Raw genomic sequence first — 22,885 nt, 5'->3', positions numbered from 1 at the left:
GTTGGGGCTAAAACCACGGAAAAGATGCTGAGAATGGGGAGCCTCCTCTCTTGCACAAGGTTCTCTCTTGATGAATCGGGGAGAAACAGACCGGCTCCTGGTCACTGTCTTCGCATTAGTGATTCAAGGGAGGAGAGTCCTTCACGGTTCTGTGCTGGCATTTGAATTTGATGTTTTTACCACATGTAGGCTCAGGCGATCTCTAGACCCTCAGGGGGAGTAAATATGCTGAAGTTACAGCGATGCCCGTTCTCACCGATCTGTGTTCCGACTGTGTCCGGCATGAATTATTCATGCAGAACTCAAATATCTTCCCCACTTGGGTTGATCCTCACCACCTCTTACAACTTCCTTGGTGGGACGTAGTCAGCAAGTGCAGACTCACCAAACATCAGCTGAGAGGGTTAGCACGAACATCCTGCCCCCTGCCTCCAATCACACGTGCCATTCATACTCGAATCAGAGCGACTTAGGTGTTTTCTGGTGTTCCCCTTCTGTTGGAGACTCCGGAACTATCTAGAGCCCCATCCTCCAGGAAAGCTTGTCATTTGTCATGCTGAACAGTGGGAACACAGAGACAGAAGGCTTTTGTCAACCCTTACTAGCTATATGATGCTACTCTCCTGGAGACCCTTTTGAAGACCTCATAAAAGTTCTGATTCTGAGCCTTCTCTCGGGTGAAAAAGTTGGCCAGATTTTATTCTATCCCATTTTTTTAAATTTTTATCTTCAAGGCCACAGTGGGGGGATTCAGACTCTGTCAATCAAAGAAGGTGAACAGTGGCAGTCCCTTGGATTGACCCTGTCCAGTGGGGCCAGGAGAACATAGGGCCAGTGAGAGTTGGCTCTGCAGGAGAGCCTCCCAGGACTGTTGGATCTCAGCGGTGAGTGGGGGGCCGTGTGGGAGGGAGATGCAGTCCTGTCCTCTGCTGAGGAACACACACCTAGGCCCAACCTGTGACCAGGCTACCCTTGGTCGCCCTTGCTAACTGGTCAGATGTAAGGCGAAGATCCCTTGTGAGAGCACAGAGATGGTTTGCCGAGCCTGAGGGAGCCCAGCCATCTCCAGAAAGGTTGCTCTTCTGCTCACCTGGCCACCCCTGGGCAGGGGGTCAGGCATTTGAAGACTCTAAAGCTGATAATGGCTATTTGCTGACTTGCCGCATGCAGATCGAGCCCGAGGATGCATTCTTTGCGCTATCTGGATTTGCCCTTAAGCTGGCTGTAAATGGAGCAAGGAGATCAGTTTAGTGGGTATTTAGTGAGTAACATCGGCCTTTAAAAAATAATATTGGTGCTGCTGTTATAATGTTCCATAATTGGTTCGGCGAGAGGAAAAGCCAGGAAAGCCACACTGTGGTAGAGGGGGTTTAGCTGCTCTGAGTGGCGGCGGCAGCCCCACTGGGCTGGGGAAAGCATTTATGAGATACTTTCCTATTTATGTCTTGGTGCCAAATGTTTTACGATATCAACTGTTTTCAAGGCTGGGGATATTTTGGGACTTAGCTAGACCAGAAGTTTATTTTTTTAAACCATCAGTCTCTCTCTCTCTCTCTCCCTCTCCATTCAGCTACTTATTTATCTCTCTCCAACTAGTTTTCTTTTAATTAAAAAAGTAATAGCATGGATTAAAAATAGGAAAGTAATTTTTCTGCCAACTTCAAGCCCTTTATGGCCCAGGCTTCCATCTCAGGCACACACACAGTTTCTAGTTCCTTGTGTGCCCTTTCAGAAATAATATGTTTATACAGTCATGCTTGGCCCAATGTTTCTTACTTTGTGTTTTTCAGTGAAAACACATTTTTGGCCTTTGTTTCCTGGGGTGCTCATAGATTCATCCCATTCTTGTTACTGGCCATGATCTTACTTAATGAGTCCCCTCTTGATGGTGCTCTAGGTTGTTTCCAGTAATAGGCTTTTATAAAGAATGTGGCAGAGAGCCTTTTTATAGGTACCTCTCAGTGGGCAATTATATTGTTGAGTAAATTCTAGAAATTAGGCCAGAGATTCTATACATCTGGGGGTCCATGAATGGGCACCAAAGGGTTCATGTATCTCTTGACATTTTATGCAAAATAATATGTGTTTTTAGAAGCCAAAGGTCTATAACATCCATCACACTTCAGATGGCTCCATGACCCTGAAGTTCATCTAGATCGTGGGTTTTTTGTTTTGTTTTGTTTTGTTTTGTTTGCCTCAACCTTCCCCATTCAGCTGCCCGGTTAGATTTTTATTTTATTTTATTTTTTTTTACTAGCACTCCCTCTAGGTTCAAGAAGGGTAGTAAAAAGTGAATCAGTCCATTCTTTTACTAATTGTTAGCTGCCCATTTCAGTCTGTTGTTTGTTCTGAGGGAGGATGTTGAAACTCTTCTTCAAGAGTGAGGTTTTTTTTGTTTTTGTTTTTTCCATTGACCCATTAGCATGGCAGATGGAGAATCGTCTGTAATTCTGTGTATCTGTGGAAGGAACAGGAGTAGGCATTATTTTCCGGTTGAGAAAGAGGTGGATTTAATTTGGGGAATTATTTAGTTATGAAGTGGCACCTGTTTATTTTCTGTAAGCCTTTCCAAAGCTTGTCAAGGGAGTAAGTGAATGGGGACTTGAGTCAGGCAAGCATAAGCTATAAGAAACTCTAGTTAGAAACAGATTTTTCCTTAATGTCCTGTTCTTTTACAATAGGAGAGCTTGCCGGCAGGAATAATTTTAACTTAGAAGCCATGTTTTGCAAAATGAAACCAAGGCAGACCTAGTGTTCAGTGGGTTATAGGTTTGCATGAGTTGCCATCACCAGCCCATTGGCAGCATTTATTTGTTGTTATCTTAGTCTGACATCTCGAATTCCTTCTTGGTTATGCCACTGACTTGCTGGATAGTATCCTCCTATGGAGATGGAACTGATTTTGGGGGAGAGGATTTGCCTCTTCTGACTCAAGGTTCCCACGTGCCTGACCCCCAGATTAGCACCCAGTGGGGCTTGCCCATTCAGAACCAGGATGGAATCCATGTGTTCTCTGATGCCTTTGTCCCTCCTCAGGACACCCTCATTTGTCCTCCATGGATTCCTACTGTCCCCTTTTAACCTTGGGCTCTCCCCTGTTTTCCCAGTTAAACATCCTCCCTTAGGCACCTCTGGGAAAAGATTGAATACAACTCTGAGCACCGAGGCATCCAACAATCCACAGTGTGTTACTCTTGCTCATGCGTTTGCATTTTAACTGGGGACAGATTCTCTAGCTGGGTGATGAAACTGCTGGATTTTCATGCTGGTTGATCTTTGGAGGATTCTATTTTTCGATAGAGGTGGGGTACCCGGGGAGGGCACTGTGCAAGGAGAAATCCCCTCTCGGAAGACAGCTGCCTGTTCTCTCTGTAAGCCCATCTGCGTGTGTTCAACTCCCAACTGCTACATTTCCTTGGCACTGAAATTCCTTGCAGTAGTCTAATCCTAGGGAGGCAGAGAGGACTTATTTAAACAGCTTCCAAGCTCCTGTGACAATCACTTCTTTCTTCTTCCATATCTTCTAACTTTTAGAGTCTTCCTCAAAGGAGATGCTCCTTCTGTCACCAATACTTAGAGTCAAATTTAGTCAACTGAAATCTACCAGGAGTCAGGTAGCTCCTAGAAGAAATTCTGAATGTTTCTTTGTAATCAGGTCTCTAAAATCACATGTTTAGTTTTGTTATGAGATGTTTCTTAGTAACTTTGACTTTTGATCAGTAAGATCTCTAAAGAAAAAAGAATAATTTCACAGTTTTTAATGTAAATTTAATGTTTTGGCATGTGGTTTTAGCAGTTAGGCTCTTTTTTTCCCCTTCTATAACTGGTTGGTGAGGGGATACTTCAAAGTCTTCTCCTGGCCTAACTGAGAGTTGTCTGGGGCCTGGAAAATATGCAGGTCCTGGCATTGCCCCCTCCTTTTTGGACTGGGGCCTGTAACCTGGGTTTCTTGATTAAAAGGTTGGGAATGAGCTAAACCTCCCAACCCATGGCAACAGCCCTGGGGCTATTAAAATGCGCCACACCTTAATACAGGGAAATAGGAAAATATTTTGCAGGAGGGCGAAGAGCAAAGTGTTCAATAAAAATAATCACCAGGAGCGATTTGGCATCGTGGACTTTGAATAAAAGAAGGAAGTCACACCGAAATACCCGCTTGGCCAGGGCTCTGAGTGGGTGGGACGAGCAACCATTTGCACGTCCCAGCTCCTGGAAACATTATTAGGTGCATACATTTTATAAATTCTTGTGCTTCTGGAGAGCATTATATTTCACCTAATATTGAACACTCAAGTAGCACTTTTCCCGTCTGTGTTGCCTTTTCCTAAGCGAGACAGTCATTTGGGGCGTGTGCATTTTCACAAGGCCTGGGCTTAGAGGCAGTTTGGATAAATCTGTTGAGGCTGCCATAACAAAGTCCCACAGACTGGGTGGCGTAAACAGCAAAAACTTATTTCCCCCCAGTTCTGGAGGCTGGAAGTCTGAGGTTGAGGTGTCGGCTGGACTGGTTTCCTCTGAGGCCCCTCTCCTTGGTTTGTAGGTGGCCACTTTCTCCCTGTGACCTCACGTGGTCTCCCCTCTGTGCGTGCAGGGTCCTTATCTCTCCTTACCAGTCAGATGGGATTAGGGGCCCACCCCAATGACCTCATTTCCACCTAATTACCTCTTGAAAGATCCTGTCTCCAAATCCAGTGACATTCTGGGGTACAAGGTTTCAGGCTTCAACATAGGAATTTGAGGGGCACACAGCCCCTCCCATAGCAGCACTTCACAGTTTTTTTAAAAAGTCATTTTCCCGTGGATGGTCATCAGCCTAAAGGAATACCAGGTGGCGAGAGAATGGGGTTCTCCTGGTTTCTTTCTGTCTTTTAGATCCTCTCACTGTATTTCTGTCTCCTCGTCTGTTAGACTCATAGCCGGATGGGCTGGGGACACAGAGAAAGGGGTACGGAGCAGGGCTGAATGAAGCTGAAAACATCCTCAGGGTCAGCACCAAGAAAGGAGGTCGGGTGATTTGAAGTCTGATCTTCTAAGGCTGCTGGCAGGTGCACTGTCTATACTAATGACATTAAAGGGGGCGGGACAAAGCTGGCCGTCCCGCGAAATGATAGGCTCAGGTATCTTTGGGGGAGACCAGTACGAATGCACAGACACGCTCTCCGGACAGTATTCATCTGCTACGAGGTGCCGTAGTGTCGTATGGCAAACTGGTGGCTTCCAACCACAGAAACTTACACTCTCACGGATCCGGAGACCGGAAGTCTGAAATTCGTGTCAGCAGGGCCACGCTCTCTCTGAAGGCTCTGGGGGAGGAGCCTTCCTTGGCTCTGATAAACTTCCTGCGGCTCTGGCATTCCTTGGGGGCCTGTGGCTGCACCCCTCGGGTCTCTACACACTATTATTGCCGCATGGCCTCGTTCCTCATGTGTCTGTGTCTGATCCCCCTCTTCTTTCTCCTCTAAAGACACCAGTTGTTGGATTTAGGACCCACCCTAATCCAGTATGACCATCTCTTAACTAATGACATCTGCAGTTCCGTCTCTATTTCCAAGTACGGTCACATTCTGAGGTTCTGGGTGGACGTGGAATTTTCGGAGGGGGGAGACACTTCTCAACCCAGGACGCTGACCAGTCCCTTCCTCTGATCACTCCCTGACCAGGCTCCAGGAACCTGGTTAGTCTGGAGGGGCTTGTGTGTCACGCACAAGTGAGGGAGATGGGAGAGGTCGAGAGGCGACAAGAGGAGCTAATCCTGGCAGTAATAAAACCCCATTTAATTCATCAGGAGCCTGTGGAGCAGCTACCGAGGCTCTTTGTTTGAAATATTCATTAAGTGTCTACTGAGGAGTTAGGGATACTGTCTCCTTATGCAAAATTTATCATTTGCTGGGCTAGCAGGTTCTATCATATTTATAAGATTTCTGACACATTCATTTCAGCTCATAAGTCCATAACACTGGGAAATGTGTTTTTAATGTGCTTTTGGGAAACAGAGCAGACAAGTGGCTCGGGGAGTGCCAGCCCCCCGTTAGGATATTCCTGCCAGGCTTTTATTACCCGGATATGGAGGGGGCTGCTGCCAAAGCCACGCAACCCGGGCTCCCTTCCTACCATTGTGTTTTGTTTTTCGGTTGGGATCTTTTGCAGAAGCCCTGTAAGCCAGAGAGAAGCACAGCGTAGCAATTTGGTTTCAAGTATTTGAGATCTTGAGGAGTCCCTCCACATATGCACTCCCAACTTCATTGTTTGTTTATTTATCTTTTCCTTGGGCCTGTTACGGAAAGTGCCTACGAAGGAATAGAAGCTGGCTGTGAGCCTGCAGAACTGGGAGGTGCCACTCACAGAAACAGGCAGCCTTAGAGAGGGCAGGGGCTGCTGGGCAGTGGGAGGAGAAGGGTTTGAATCTGTGTAGTCAACACCAACAACTCTAGCTTCTGGGACGGGGTCAGTGCAATGCTGCCTTAAGGAAAAGGAGTCTGTGATGAGCTCCATTCGTCCCGGGCATTCTTTGTTAGCACTCACGGTCTGTCTGACCTTCCTTCTCTTATTCAGGATGTGCGCATTATGGTATTTTGTTCTCCTTTCTTCTCTAGTGGGTTTCTCCTCCTAGGTCTGGAGAAAGAAAATAGCTCCAAGTGTCTTAAAACTAAATCAATTGTCTCAATGAAACGTGATTTCGAGGGTTGTAGCATTTTGAAGCTGTAGCTATTAAGGGATGTGCCAGTGACTTCCTACTTGATCATCCCAGACAGAACTAATTCTCAGGGCTTCTTGACTCCTTGATTATCCCAAACTAATCATCAGCTGGTAGGGGAGGCAGAGGCGTTCACTGGGGATGGCAGGAGAGGATGCATAAGATGTCTCTTGCAACTCTTAGATACGATGGGCCAGAAGTCTGCTGTCTTTCTGAGCAGATCAGGCTCCCCTCGTGATTTCACAGGGCCCATCCGCAGCAAGCCTTGGTAAGGTTTGCTCAAGTCAACCGTAGTAAACGTTGATTATGTTCTTTCCAGTAGGGATGCTCCTGTTGTACATATATAAACAATTAGGAGACATTGAGCCCTCAAGGAGATTCAAATCTTCTTGGAAAACCAATGAGCCATTTTATATGGTTTAATGAAACACGTGGAAGCTTCTAACAGTCCCATAAGTGGGTCTTGAATATGTCCTTGGTGCTCCCACGCAGAGCCCTTCATTTTGAGTTATTTATTTATTTTTAGATAAGGAGTGGGATACAGTTTGAGGTTCAGCTTTTTCCATATGGATGTTCAGTTGTTGCCACACTATGTATTGGAAACACTTACCTTTCTCCATTGAATTGACTTTGTGCTTTTTGTAAAAAATTAATTGACCATATTTGTAAAGGTCTATTTTTGGACTCTACATTCTGCTTCTCTAGTTTTATGTGCCTCTCCTTTTACCAATATCACACTCTCTTAATTATGGTAGCTTTATCGTATGTCTCGAAATCAGATATTATGTGTTCTCCCACTTTGTCCTTTTTCAAAATTGTTTTGGTTGTTCCTTTGCCTTTATATGCCAATTTTAGAATCAGCTTGTTAAAATCTACAAGAAATCCTGATGGGCTTTTGGTTGTGATTGCATTGACTCTATAATTCAATTTGGGGGAAATTGACATCTTAATAATATTAGTCTTCTATTTCATGAACATAGTATATCTCTCCATTTATTTAATTGTCTTGGATTTCTTTTATCAACATTTTGTGGTTTGCAGCATATATATCCTACATGTATTTGGTTAGATTTATAGCTGAGTATTTCCTCTTATGGTGCTATTATAAATGATACTGTATTTTAAGTTTTGACTTTTAATTGATCATTGCTATTTTCCAGAAATATAATTGATTCTTGTGTGTTAGTCTTGTTCCTGCAACCTGGGTAAACTCATTTATTAGTTCTAAGAGGTTTTTTTTTGTAGATTCCTTGGGATTTTCTATGTCCTATGTGTGAATAGTGGCTGTTTTATTACTTCCAATCTGTATGCCTTTTATTTCTTTTTCTTGTCTTATTTGCATTGGCTAAGACTTCTAGTACATTGTTGAATAGGGGTGGTGAGAATAGACATTCTTGTCTTATTCCTAATCTTAGGGAGAAAGCATTCATCTTTCACCATTAAGTATGGTGTTACCTATAGGTTTATGGTAGGTGAAAGGCATACATATTTGAAAAGCCACCAGGTTCCTAAGAGATGGCACAACACAGAAATGATACAGAGTTGGAATGGGCCAGAAAATAGGTTCTACAGAGGCACTGGGTTTGAATTCTGACTCCACCCCTTAGCAGTAGATGTTGGGCAACCTTCATAACCTTTTCCCCCTCAGTTTCTCTCTCCAAAATGGGGGTAACAGTAATTACCTCATGGAGCTGCTGTGAAACTAGGTGAGGACAGTATGTGTAAAATGCTTAGAATAGTGCTTAATGTTTTGTGTGCCCTCAGTGAATATTAGTCATTGTTATTCTAGAAGGACAGCTGCTCAAATGGCCCAAGAGTTCAGGGTGCCTGGATGTGTGATTTTTTTTTGGCCCAGATTGTGGAGGTTTTGCTGCCCATATTAAAAACTACAGAAAGTTTGGGTTTGCATATGTATTCTCCAGTCATTGAGCTCATTCGGGTCTGTAATACTCTCAAGGTGCTCAGACGGATGTACGGCATTTACATTCGGGCCAACTCAGGGATAGAGTGGCCACACTGGGAAAGAACAGATTATCTCTGAGCTAGAAGAGGAGGTTTCTCTGAGGAAAAGGAAATCCCTAAAGAAATTCAAGAAGCATTAATGTGGTTAAGGAAAAATATATCATGAGATAGCTGTGAAAAATTACAGAGAACTGGGGAGTGAGGAGTGAACGTGTGTGTGTGTGTGTGTGTGTGTGTGTGTGTGTGTGTTGAAGAACAAGGGGTAGAGTCAGGGGGTGTGGTAGCAACCTGGGCTCGTGGTTCATTAGCATGAGAATGGACTTCGCGCATCTGCCGTTTTTCTCTGCCAGGACCTAGAACAGTGTCTTACCTCAGAGAACTAAAGTTGAAGTGGCGAGCACTGGACCGGTGTTGCCCGTCACTGGAAGGATTCGAGTACAGGCTAGGTAGGGAAGTTATAGAGGGGCTCCCTGTGCAGTGTGGAAGTTTGGGCTGAGTAACTTGCTGACACCCCCTTCCTGCTCCAAGATTCCTCATCCCTGAGCCTACCAAGGACATCTGGGACAAGGCCTCCTCTGCCTGTCAGGCTCCTGGGACCTGAAAGTCTGGGGCAGCGGCATCTGGCCCGAGATCCTGGAGTTTGCGAGTGGGAGCTGGGGCACCGGCCACCAGGCAGTGTTACAGGCTAGCGGGAGCGGCATGGGCGTGGCCATCAGGGGCTGCAGGTGCCTTCTCTGGGCCTGCGCTTGCTGCTAGGTGTTGCCATGGTTACCTCTCCCCTCCTCCCCACAGTCCAGCAGTACCTCGGAGCCTGGTTAACAGGAAGACAGCTCCCCTTGTCTGGTTTCATCTCATCTCGTCTCTTCTCTCCTGGTCTCTCTCACTCACCTCTTCAGATCTCACCCTTGGAACTTCTCTGTGCCCACACCCCTCCTCATCTCCTCTGTCCACCGCGGCCCCAGCACAGCCCTTCCCAGGAGCTGCAGGGCAGTTGGAAAAGCTCTTCAGAGGCACTTGCTTCCCCCCTGTGTCTGGAGAGCCATGTGGGCAGATGCCACCCCCCCTTCTTTCTGGAGAATCAGGTCTGGGTGAAGTTCTCCCCCAGGCCTTTGCTTTGGGCCGGCGTTGCGGAGCAGAAGCCCATTAGCTTGCAGTGCTAATTAAACTCATCCAGGCGATCTGTTGTCCAGGTCCCTGCCATACGTTTGGGGTGGAGCCCCATGAGAGTCTAGACGCCTGCCTTTGAGGTTTATTACAGAGAACAAGCCTGTCCTGGAAGTCGTCCTTCTTAGTGTATGTCTCGGTGACAATGCTTCAACCCACCCATCATCCAGCCCTACTTGATTAGAAGTATTAACCACTTTGTGTCAAAATGGGCTTGCTGCTTCTATGTCTGCCCGCAGCCAGGGGATAAAGCTTTGCCATATTCATTTTCTTTCTTTGCAGGGTCTTAAGATCCAACACTGCTCAACCTGAGGAGGCTAATTGTACTGCGCTTCTCCCCTTTGTGCTCTCTCCTGCTCTCGGTGTGGAAAAGAGCAGTGGGGACGAGGGTAGATTCCGTGCTGGTATCTAATGGGACCCTATTAGCTGACCGAGCCTTCAGAGCCAAGGTTTACCAGTGATCGGATCACAGGGTCCTGGCGCTCAGCCAATTTTCAGGACTGGGTGCAGGGAGTGAGGCCTTGGGGTGGGCATGGGGCCGCGCTGTTTAACACCAAAGGGAGGGAGCAGGAAAGGCTGCAACCAGAACCGGATTGAAACGGCTCTCCCAGAACTAATGAGCTGCTCCTGGCTTCCCTGCCGGCCTGCTAATGGGAAGTCGTGGGGCTCCAAAAGCTTGTTTAAAATTCTGAATGCAGAAGGCTGCATGGAGGCAGGTTTTGATCCCACGACTTGACCAGCAGGACAGGGCGTTTTAACTGCAGACCTGCACTCTTCACAGCACAATGTCGTCTTTAAACCAGTTGGTAATTATTTCCTTTGATCTGTAGGGAGCTTAACAGAAATGAAATCCACGGTTCCCAAGGGTTCCAAGGGCCCTGGGGCCCCACCGGAGGGGTCCAGAGGGGAGGTGAGTCATCTGCCTTGACTAGCAAAGGGGCCCGATACCAGTTCTCTCCCTTCAGAAACAGAGATGCGCCTTTAAGCTTAACATGTAACATTTCAGTATTTGAAAAATTTTAAATTAAATAGAAATGGTGGCTCAAAATCAGGTCACGGTTCTTCTAAGGTTTCCATGATGTCTGTCTAGGTGCTCTGAAGTAGCTACTCGCCTCTTATTTATTTGGCCCCTCACATGATGACCTCCCCCTTCCCCTTGACCCCAACCCATCATCCTCAGGACATCTGTCTTGACTGTTTTGTGGGGAGGAGACCACCCGAGCACCTGATGAACACCATACGCTGTTGGGTTATTGGCATTTGGGGGCAGGATGGTTCTTTGTGGGGCTGCATTATATGTTGCTTAGTAAGCCCTGGTCCACACCACTAAATGCCTGGAGTACCCCCTCGTCAATGTGACAGTGGGGCAGAAGCGCCCCGGATATTTCCAAAGGCCCCCTGGAGCGCTGTGCACAAGGGAGCAGATAAGACAGGGCAGGCTGGGTCTTGCACAAGGATGCCAACTCAAAGAGTTTGAATTGCAGCCTAGCTTCTGCTTGTGGAGGGGTCAGCCTGGGGCCGGGCTGGGGCTGCTCAGAGGAAGGCACACCTTCTGAATGTACTGAATGTACATCGAGTACGCTATGGGCCACCTGCCGTCCTGCCATTGCCCCTAGCTGAGACCCACTGCTGGAGACCCTCTCCTCAGAGAAAGCACACGTATGTGGGTTCGCAGACATTTTACCTTCGATTGCCAGCATGTCAGGCCTGGCCAGCACAGTGTGTGGCGCACCCCAGGAGCTAGAGGTGTGTGTGTTGACTGAGTGAAATAAAGCCCATTCATGGTTCTATCTGCTGGTCCAAAGACCCTTGGTGATGAGCACCCGATGCATGCACTTCCCTTTGTTTGCCTCACCTCCATCTCGAAGGCATCTTGGTCTTGTACTCACACTTGGAGTGCAGACGGTAGGAAGCCGTGGCACAGGTAGGGACGCTCAGGCCGTGAGACTATTGGCATGGACTTGAAGAGGAGAGAGACTGCAAACCAGCAGATAGGGCACTGAGGACCTGGAAGCTCAGTCTTTTCCCTTTGAAGCCACACCCTAGGCTTTTTGGTTTTAAGAGTCTCGGTCTCTGCTTTCCCCTACCCACTGCCCTGTTTGGCTTCTCTTTCCTTCCATCCCATGCTCATCTCCTCTCCTAACCTCTTCATGGGATGTTCTGGTAGCGTGTGTTATTCTTGGAGCTTGGAGTAAGGATTCCCCATTATCCTTCTGTTTCCTTATCTGCCCACCAGGTTTCTGGTGGGGTAGGACCAGTCTTGGAGCTGCAAAGATTCATTGTTTTCTTTTCCTTTGGTGAGGCACTTTCATGTTCTTCTTCTTTTTTTTTCATTAGTTCATTAAATTAATTGATCCATACTCCGTCAGGCCAACCACTCTGCTTGGCTGAGTCTAATCCGTGAACTTGGTCTCTACCTTCAAGGATTGTGGTAGCAGATGCCTAAAACAGGCCATTACACAGCAATTACATATAGTCTTACTATGATTTTGGTGCTTGATTTCTTTTATAGTCTCTGGAGGGTGGTTACAGTTGTCTAAGAAAGAACCTGGGATCCTTTTCTTTGTAGGAATTTTATCATTATTTCTGGATCAATTCTACCTTATTGAGAATCAGATGGTTTCTTCCTTTATCAACCCATGTTTAGACTGAGGTATATGCTTCAGGAGGGTATTGCAAATACTCCCTTTCATTGATATTCTCTGTGTGTATAAAGGAGGAATGAGGACTCTCTAGTGCGTGTGTGCATACATGTGCACATGTTTGCATGCATATGTGTGCATGTATGTATATGCATGTTTACATATTTACTTCCTGATAGAATTAAATATTCCTGCACATAAGCAATGAAATTGCCTATTGATTTGATAGACTATTTGGGTCCATTGCACTTTTTTCCTCAAACCTGATAGGAAAACGAAAGGTAACTAACTATTCACGGGATGCCGGCTAACATGCTTGTAGGCAGGGGAACATGACTGCAGTATGGAGTTGGCATTCCCAGTAGTCCTTGTCAATGAATGCTCACTTATGAAATACGTGTGCTACTTTCTATAAGCTTTAAAATCACTAGAGTTTTGTTTTTTTAAAAAAACAGAAACAGTGTTTCTGAAACTCATGGGCTGCCTTCCAGTCCTCGTAACATCAGTAAGATCCTCTTTAGAATATGTGTTGAGACGTGTAGACATAAGAACATGGTGACAGGCTTGGAAATGTTTCCGTGAACACTGGTTCAAATCAAGGGTTGGAGCACCAGATATTGTCACCTGAAGGAAGCTTGGCATTCAGGGCTCTCTCGATGTTGGGTCCTGTTCAAATTAGGATAAATGGTCTCTTCTATCCAAGAACTTGGATCCTAGCTCACATGGGGCATCTCTTTGCTACCAGAAGACTTTGAGCCCTGTCTATAAGTGTCTCCTGGAGAGCTGGGTCAGGAGCAAAAAGAGCCACTAGGGTCCACATGCCCCTGAGCTCCATTCTGAGGTGCTCTGTAATCCCCTTTTGAGTCAGAAGTAACAACTGATTAAAAAGTAATAAGATTGATAGGTGAGCAAACACTATAGAACTGCTCTGAACGAATGAGTTTGGACCCCCCTGGAAGTGATCAATTTGGGATGATGCCAGAGACTTCTGGAAGTTTCTTAGGGCTTCTCTGGGTTGATTTACAATCCAGATTTACAATCTGAGTTTAAAAAAAACAAACCAAACCAAAAAAAACAAAACAAAAGTCTATTTTTGTTGTGATTGGGCATGATTTTAACAACAGCGGCATTCTCAAAACATTTTTCTTTCCCCAAATCATTTAAAATCATTATTCCAAAGCCAGAAAGGCCTGTACTCATTTGTCCCAGCTGCTCTACAGGGCTTCCCAAGGCACAGCCGTTCCCTGGTGCTGGATTTTCAGGCCATTTTCTCATGTCTGTTTGGCCTCTGTGGCTTTAGCAGGCCTTCCCCTGGTCTCTGGAGTTGTCGATGTTGGTGAGAAGAGAGATGAGGATAAACTCTAGATCCATTTTTTTTTGTCTAAAACATGGATGGTTAAAAAAATATATGTCATGGTTTGAATTTTTGTCTTCAGCGTTATTAAGTTTCACTGCTAGCTGACTCACAAAGATGATGGCATTTGCTCAAAATTTGAAGAAGTATTTATATAGAGCCAATTGTGCTGTAGGCTTCTTCCCAGGAAAGATGAAGATTTAAAGGCCTGAGGGCCCACATGTGACTCCAGGCATATTCCTTGCATTAGATTGTGTACTGCCAAGACTTTTAGCATTGACTTCATTTATCTGAGCATAAAAGGCGGTAAGAGTCAGCTTTGCCTTGTGCTGAGCCACTCTCAAATCTCAGAGGCTTCCAACCACAAAGGTGTGTTTTTGCTTTCAGGGTACATACAGGCTGCAGGTTGGCTGTGTCTCTGCTCCACCTGTCTTCTCCTTCTGGGTCCCCGCTGAGGAAGCATCCCCTATCAGGACATGCCCAGTGTCATGGTGGACGGGAAGAATAAGAGAGCTGGTGGAAACAAGGCATGCCTTGTAAGAATGCTGCTCGGGTATGGTGTTCATCTCCACTCACGTTCTGTTGCCCAACAGATCATGTGGGAACACCTGTCCTTGTACAGGGAGGTGTACTTGATATTTAGGGATGCACTGCAAGTCCAGGTGGGAATGGAAAAATCCTCTATAGGGGAGACAGGCATGAATCCTTGTGAAGGTAATACAGTTTGCTACAGTCTTCCGTCTCGGTCACAAGTAAACACTTCCGTTCCTTCCATCCACAAAATAAATTCCGTATTGACCCAACGAAAGACACCTCAAAATTCTCATCCATTCATGGAATCAGGTGTGAATTTCAGGATCTTATGGTAACTTAGGGCTCTTCCTCAGGTCTGGATTTGGTTGCTCTTGATCTGGAGACCCACCAAGTAAAAAAAGTCTCCTGTCCACATGGATAAAGGATACAGTCTTCCACTTGGAAGGAGGAAGAATGGCAGCCAGGTAGCCATCACTGATACGTATCAATTCTGAAACCCTATTGGGTGAGAAGTCCAGAGCATGTGGAGTTTTCCTTGCGTGGGTCTGTTCCTGCACCCTGGAGGAAGATCCATTGTTCCCCGTGGCTCTGGACTTCTCACTTTGGGAGATCCTTCCTTCGTGATGATTCCCTTTGGACACATCTGAAAAAATAGGAGAGCATATTCCTTCCTTGGGGACTTGGCAGCTTTCTCAGCCTGTTCCCTGCCTGTAGACATTTGGGACCCCTAGAGTTATTTTTAGGTGTCCAGTGGTCACAGTCTCTTTTATGCCAGGGTGGTGTCTCTTTTGGTAGTATAACTCATTCTAAATCATTTTCAGTTTTTATTTTCATTTGATTTCAGTTATTCCATAGGCCAGTAGCCACACCCACCTTCCTTTTTGAGATATTTTTTCCAGACATACCTCTCTCTCTAGATTTAATTATAGGCACTTTGAGCTCATCAGGTGTTGGTGAGACTATGTCACGAATCACTCTTCCTGTGGACATTTTGTCCAGGTATAGAAGGATTTGCCAGGTGTCGGGTGGGAGGGGTGTATTTTAATCCATTTAGAGATCTTAATATGCCCTTGGTTTTGTGTGTGTCCTGAGGCTAGGTCTTAGTCATCTTTCCTTCAGAGACTGTTTGTCTTTTTTTTTTTTTTTTAAGATTTTATTTATTTATTTGAGAGAGAGAGAGAGAGCACAAGTGGGGTGAGGGGCAGAGGGAGAAGCAGACTCCCCACTGAGCAGGGAGCCCGACATGGGGCTCAATTCCGGGACTCTGGGATCATGACCTGAGCCAAAGGCAGACACTTAACTGACTAAGCCACCCAGGCGCCCCTCTTTTGTCTTTACTGTAGATGAGAAACAGTTGCAGCTTCCAACCTGTGAAGTTCCAAATTTTCTAGATTTCCTTTTCTTCTCTCAACCTTACTGGAAATGAGCTAATACTTTTCTGAGCTCTCCTCTTTACTGTAGCACTTTGTCAAATACATAATGACTAAGTCACATTTCTGGGTCTTTGTTCTGCAACCTTTTCACTCAAGCTTTACCATCAGCCATGCTGGAACAACACACATCTCAGTGGCTCACGGGTGTGTGTGGCTGGGTGTGGTTCTGCTCTGCATGAATTCTTGTTCTGCGACTCGGGTGCCAGGAATAGCCCCTGTTGGTCACACCTGGTGATCCCTCTTACACCTTCTGCTTGGATGCTGTGACCTTCACATCCACTCATGTTCCATTGGCCCAAGCAACTCACATGCCCAGCCCTGACAGTGGGGGACTAAGGGAAGTGGAGGTGGCCTGTAGCCCCCCACACCACATGGCACTGAGTAGAGATGTATGATTCTCCCACAGCAAAGGGGAGGAGTGAGTAATTGTGAATAAAAATCAGAAGCTATGACCAGGCCTATTCAGTGTTCAATATAAAAGGAGAAGAAAGAGCTGAATGGTGACATCAGAGCCTATGATAAAGTCATACCCATCTCACCAAATAAGCAAAATTTGGGAGAGGGGGGAGTTTGGTAGTTTTCTTGGAGAGATTTCTTTCAGGTTACCTCCTGGTGGTGGTTTTACTCATGGAGTTCCTAAAAATACCCGGTACAATGGGTATTTTTTCTCAAGACCTCTCTCTTCCGGGCGCCTGGGTGGCTCAGTTGGTTGGGTGGCGGACTCTTGGTTTCGGCTCAGGTCATGGTCTCGGGGTCCTGGGATTGAGCCCCGCATAGGGCTGCATGCTCTGCGGGGAGTCTGTTTGGGGATTTCTCTCCCTCTCCTTCTGCCTCTTCCCCTGATTGCGCATGTGCACTTTCTCTAAAATAAATAAACCTTAAAAAAAAAAAAAGACCTCTCTCTCCTCACCCTCTACAGTGCGCTGCCCCACCCTTCCAGGACTCTCTCTTTTGTCAATTCTTTGATAATAGGGACGTGTTTTAAGATTGAGGAGGCACCACGCACCTTTTGTTTCTAAATCCCACTTTCAACACGGAGCACTAGGTGTTCGGGATCATTAAATCCCCTTGAATATCTGTTTGTTGAAGTGAGAGGAGACTATAAAGTTGATGGGAAAAAGAGAGTCCTTAGAATCATAAATGCGAAACTCCGCTCTGGGCGTTTGGAGGTTTGTTTGCCGCATTGCTCCCGATGTCAGCCGGGGGCTTCTGCAGTCGTCTGAGACCCGAATACTTACTCGTCTGCACCGCCCAGCCTCGTGGATGGGGAGGGGTTCTTGTCCCGCCCGGCGCTGTAAGATCCGTGGAAGTGGAGCCACGTCTCTGTTGGGAGGTAGCAATGCTGACGTGGGAGGCTTTCAGACAGACCTAGATGGGAATTCTTGGAATTCTGGCTGTGTCTTCACTTATAAGATAGGAAAAAATAATACGTGTTGCCCTGGGACTTCAGTAAAATGTGTAAAGGGACTCGCACAGTGCTTGCCAGACACCACAGTTTACAGATTCAAAGACTCACTCTTTTTTGTATTTTTAGTGTCTCTGAACTTAGTCTTTGTCTTCCACGACCGATGGCATGTCATAGCGGGATTGACATACTGCATAAAATTAAGGTGCGTCGAGGTGCAGAGGGGACTGGGAGCCTCCTGGGAGAGCGCGTGCTTGGTGGAGAGAAGCCAGGTGCACATGGACCCGGGAGGCCAGCCTCAGTGGCCACGGGCAGATGGGCTCTTGGGCTCTTGTCCCTTGAACTTGGCTCCCAGTGCAGTTCGGACTGTTGCATTCCTGCCCAAGTACTAAAGCGAGAGAGAGAGGAGAGTGACATTCTGAGAAGTCGCTGTGGCACCTGGCTGAGCTGTTGCTGCGGGGACAGCTGGACGTGCTGCCTCTGGTGCAGGAGGGCCAGACAGGAGGACTGGGAAGGAAAAGGGAGCTGTAGGGCTTGCCACCTGCACGGCGACGGGACCTCGGTGCAGCCCCTGGGGCTGGCCTGGGGACTTCCGGAGACACCTGCACGAGCCTGGAGGCGTGCCTTAGCTGGTGGGGCAGGAGGTGGTGACGCGTGGTTATATTCATAGTTAAGGTTATATTCATAGATCAGGTAGCGTTGTGAGGTCTGTTTTCCCCTTCTGCTCTAAGGTTTCGAGTATGTGCGCGACTGCCGGTGCAACTTACAACATGTCACGTCCTGGAGATGAAATGTAGTATTGAGATTAATGGAGCGTTCAAATGCAATTAACTTCAGGGCTTGCTAATTGACTGAGCAGAAATTCCTATTGTTCCAAAAGATGGAGTGGCTCCCGCACGTGATCCCCTTTTGAAAAACAGAAAGCCAGATCTTCGGGTACGGGAGTATTCCTGGGTAAGGCCAGACATGTGCATGCGGCTCTCAGTCGGCACTAGACTTCAGCATATGGTCATGTGGGTGTAGGTGGCTGGTTTATGTTTGTACAAGGAGACAGTGGAGGTTTCTGAAAAATGTCTGCTTAGCAGACTAAAAAAAAAAAAAAAAAAAGAATTCAGGGCATGTTAGTTAAAACAGTCGCAAAGGGGGGGGGCCCTGCGTAGCTCCGTTGGTTGAGCGTCTGACTCTTGATCTCAACTCAGGTCTTGATCTCAGGGTTGTGAGTTCAAGCCCCGCATCAGGCTCCATGGAGACTCCTTTAAAAAAAAAAAAAAAGTCACAAAGGTGTGAAAAGGAGCTGCTTTGGTGAGAGCGGTTCCAGGCCGCTGGTGCTTGGGACCATCTGGGCCCCTGGTATGTGGCTGCTTATCAGACTGGCTCAGCCAAGTGTGATTGTCCACTGCCAAGATTAACAAGGTGCTAGCACGTGAGTTAGTTGTGGGGTGACGCGGGATGGGGCTGGGGTGGTGATGGCTGGAGAAAGACTAATGTGGGCAGCCATGGGGAGTGGGGTGCCTCATCAATCCTGACGGGATTTTAATTTATGGGGGTGACTGAGTGATACCACTCTCTGCATTCTTCCTTCCCAGAGCCAAGCTCCATTTCATGGCCTGTGAGGCCCTGTGCACTCTGGGTCTAAGCAACCTGTCCAGCCTCAGCTTACACCCTCTCCCCTCCGCTCACTTTGCTCCAGCCATTTTGGCCTTCTTTCTATTCTACAAACACACCGAGCTCATTCCCAGTACAGGGCCTTTGCATGTGCTGGGCCCTCTGCTTAGAATGTCTGTCCCTCTGCCCTTCTCATGGCTGGCTCCTCTTCCTTCTTCACACATTAGCTCCTATTATCACGTGCCATCTCTGCATTAACTGTTTCTCACTCAGTACTTATTCTCCGGAAACGTTCTTAGTTATTTATTTACTCACTTTCTGTCCACCTCCCTTATTAGAATGCTCAGTTCCCTGAGGGCGAGGGTCCTGTCTGTCCATCTTTTATTTTTTATGTCATATCCTGGGGCCCAGAGGAGCGCTTGACACATACTAAGTGCTCAGGGAATTTTTGTTCAGTGACTGAGTGTAGGACCCAAAGACCACTCTTGGTTTATTCACTGTCTTTTCTGTACAATATCTAATACGATCTCAGTTCTTCCCAGAACACGGCAAGGCACAGAGGTGCGAGGTGACGGAGAACACGGGATGTTTACAAACAGAATGTTTCAGTGGTGAAGTTTTGAAAAACTGCTCAATCTCCAAATCTATATGGTGGGGGAGGTGATACTGTGTTTTCTGTGGGTGGGGAAGGTCTATTCCTGATGGTGTAATTACTCTGTTACCTATTTAATAAATGGGTTTGGATACGTGTTAAGCGAGAGAGAAGAATCTGTCTCGAGTTGGGAGTAAAAGTCCCACAGAGACACGGTGGGAGGCGTGGCTGGTAGGATGTGCTGCAGAGAATGGTGGTTTAGAAACCAGGAGATTCAGGTTCTAGTCCAACCTCCTACAGCAACTGCCAGAGAAGCTTGAGTAAACTGGCTCCGTGGACCTCAGTTTCCTGATTTGCAAGTAAGGAATTTGGCCTAGACCAGTGACTTTTCATCTCTGCCACTTTGGCCCTGTGGGGGACTCGCTGGATGCTGAGGACCCTCTCCCCTAAAAAAACACCCAGATATACAATTTTGTCCCTTTAGGATTTGGGACAGTTACTGGACCTTTGAAGCCCAGCTTATGAACCCCTGGATGAGCTCTTCCTTTATAATTTTCCAGGTTGGTCTCCCCAGAGTGTGTTCCATGGAGACCCTTCCATTGGATGCTAGTTGATGAGATACTTCAGTTCAGTCCCGGGTCCCACATACATGGATAAGATGGTGGATACATGGCCTGACTGGTCTCCAATGGCTTGGAGAATGTGAAAACATCCCTAGTCATGGTTTAAAGTTTGGAAACTTCTCTGGTCAGCATCTGTTCTTGCCTCAGTAGATCTGGTGGTGGGTCAGTGTCAGGACAGCTAGAGGACTCTGCTACCCATCAGACTGAAATTTGCCACCGTTTTGGACTGCATGTTTGTGTCCCCCCAAAACGTGTATATTGAAACCCCGATCCCCATTGTGGTAGTATTGGCACGGAGAGGTACTGGGGTACCTTTAGGAGGTAACTAGGTCATGAGGGTGAAGCCCTCACGACTGGATTAGTGCTCTTGTAAGGAGGGACAGGAGAGAGCTTGCTTTTCTCTCTGCCCTCCACCATGTGAGGGTATGATGAGAATGTCTGGGGGGTGCCTGGGGGGCTCAGTCAGTTAAGCGTCTGACTCTTGATTTCGGCTCAGGTCATGATCTCAGGGTTGTGGGATCGAGCCCCGTGTTGGGCTCTGTGCTGAGCATGGAGCCTGCTTGGGATTCTCTCTCTCCCTCTCCCTCTGCTCTTCCCCCACCCCCCAACTCACATTCACTCTCTCTCTAAAAAAAAAAAGAATGTCTGTAAACCAGGAAGACGTCCCTCACTGAGAACCAGATCTGCTGGTACCTTGATCTTGGACTTCCAGGCTCCAGAAGTGTGAGAGATGAATGAGCCACCCTGTGGTCATTTGTCGTAGCAGCCTGAGCTGACTGAGATGGACGCTTTGACACTCAGGTTACAGATCTCACCCACATGCTGCAAGCCGCCATCCTGGGGTCCCCTTACCCTCTGTTATGTAGCACCCACCTGGTGACATCCTGTGGCTTCCCCTTCTCTCTTACTGGACACTGGTGGTCATTTCCATCAGATGTAGACGCTTCTTCAGAGACCCATTTACCTTGATGACCCGCGTGGATCTACTTTCATCGAGAACAAGCCTGGCCAGCCAGGGCTCTCTGGATGGTTCTTCTGCTCTTGGCAGAAACAGTGGGGTCATGTCACACAGCTAACCATGTACTATCTTGGTCCGGTATAATCATATTGTTTAGGTTCTATGCGACGCAGGTCGCAACAGGGATCTCAAGGGGGCTCTAAGCCCTTACCTACCCCCGAAATCTCTCTCCCATGATTCCTCCTGTTTTCTACCTCCAGAAGAATACTATTAAAATGTTCCTATTTGAGAAAGGATGGAGGCTCCTAGATTCCTCCCGCTCACACCCGTGGATTCGTTAGGCTGGGTAGTTAATATCCCAGGAGGTAGAAAGCACCTGTCCCGGGGGGGCTGGCCATAGAAGCCTCGGGTTTCAGTGAGACAGCCACAGCAGTGACAAGCCCGGATGCCAGGGGACAGTCTGGGGTCTCACCTGTGGCAGGCCCAGGAGAAAGGAACTTTTCGGGAGAAAGAGAAAGGACAGAAGGAAAGTTCCCGCACTACGGTGCTAAAGAGGGCTAGCCCGCCTGGAGGTCTCACCAGGGACATCACGGAATGCTTTGAGTGCTTTGGGGAACAGGTGAGAGCCAAGCTCCTGGCTGATCAGCCGGTCTGTTCCTTCTCCCCCTTGTGGCCTGGGACTCGCATGCGGAGCTTTCTGCGGCAGAATGTCGGGGGCTACAGGTCACATCTGCGGAGGAGGACACGCCCGGACCCGCTTCGGGGGAGCAGACCCGGAGCCCCTGAGGTGGGATGGGAGCAGTTGGATCCGTTTGTTGTTCTGCGGGAGGAGGGGAGAAAGGGCAGCTATTCTGGAATGGGTGTGAGGCAGAAGCATGGGCGCCGGTTTGCACTTGGGTTCTGCCGGCTCCGCGTGGGAAGGAGGTGTAATGCTGCCTGCCTGAGTCATTCTCTTCCTGACGGTGTTTTCCTTCCACGCCCCTAGCCGGACCGGGAGAAGTGAGCGGGAGAGAGCTGCCGACTGAAAACCCGGGAAATATCACTGTTTCCCAAATGTCAGCTCCCCCCTGCACATGCCCCTCCTCTTGTGAGTGTGGGACTCCAGTCAGCCCATCTCCCTGCTTCTAGAAGGTGCTCTCTTGCCCTGTGGTGGGGTTGGCTGCCAGGGCTTTTTCAGGCAGGAGCAGGTGTTTTGATCAGGCAGCCCTGGCTTTCAGGTGCAGGAGTTGGCTCGGGGGCACTGCTGGCGGGATTTGTCACTCGAAGGGTGGTCTGGAGTTGCCCTGTCACGTTTACTTGGCGGGTCTCCCACTAGGCATAATGAGGAGGCAGAGAAGAAACGCTGCAGCGATCTGTAAAGGTTGCCGTAGAGGGGAAGGATTTTCTGGGACATAACTGGATTTTGATTTTAGGCCTTTAATGAGATTTATCTCAGGGAGCTCTGCCAGCGGATATTCTTCGGAGTTGCCCATTAAAGCCGTGTTTCGATAAACAAGGTCTGTTTCAGATGAGTCGCCTTCTGTCCTCAGTTGGAGGCAGCAGGATTCAGCGCATATCTCTTGCAGCCCAACAGGCCAACCGAAACACGCTTGGCATGGACGCCCTTCCGGGCGCCCGCCCCGGAATCGCCTGGCACCGACCTCCCAGCGTTGTCCACTTTCTCCTCTGGCGGGCTCAGATACAGCGGATCTGGCCGTTGGAGGCTCAGACCACTGGCTGACCCCCTCTCCCCGTCTGGACTCCTAGGCAGGGCTCTGGACACAAACCCCCAGCCAGTTTCCCATCTGCTTGTTTTTGCATCCCTGACCTCTTTGCATCTGATCTCTTTCCCGCGTGATTTACAGGAACCTCTAGGTGTCCTCTGGCCAGATCTCCCCATTCTGGCCCTTCATGTCTGCTCTTTCTAGCTGTGAGCTTAA

The 22,885-nt window shown here is 47.7% G+C and overlaps 1 protein-coding gene across 4 annotated transcripts in view; it reads left to right on the top strand.

Annotated features, from left to right (window-relative positions):
• Positions 1-22,885, top strand: part of SLC39A11 (solute carrier family 39 member 11) — a 326,016-nt gene that overhangs the window by 99,550 nt on the left and 203,581 nt on the right. The window lies entirely within an intron of this gene.

The sequence above is a fragment of the Phoca vitulina genome, unplaced genomic scaffold (genome assembly GCF_004348235.1).
Source record: "Phoca vitulina isolate PV1807 unplaced genomic scaffold, GSC_HSeal_1.0 scaffold41, whole genome shotgun sequence".
Taxonomy (NCBI): Eukaryota; Metazoa; Chordata; class Mammalia; order Carnivora; family Phocidae; genus Phoca; species Phoca vitulina.
The sequence above is the reverse complement of the archived record's forward strand: the minus strand, read 5'-3'. Positions and strand labels throughout refer to the sequence as shown.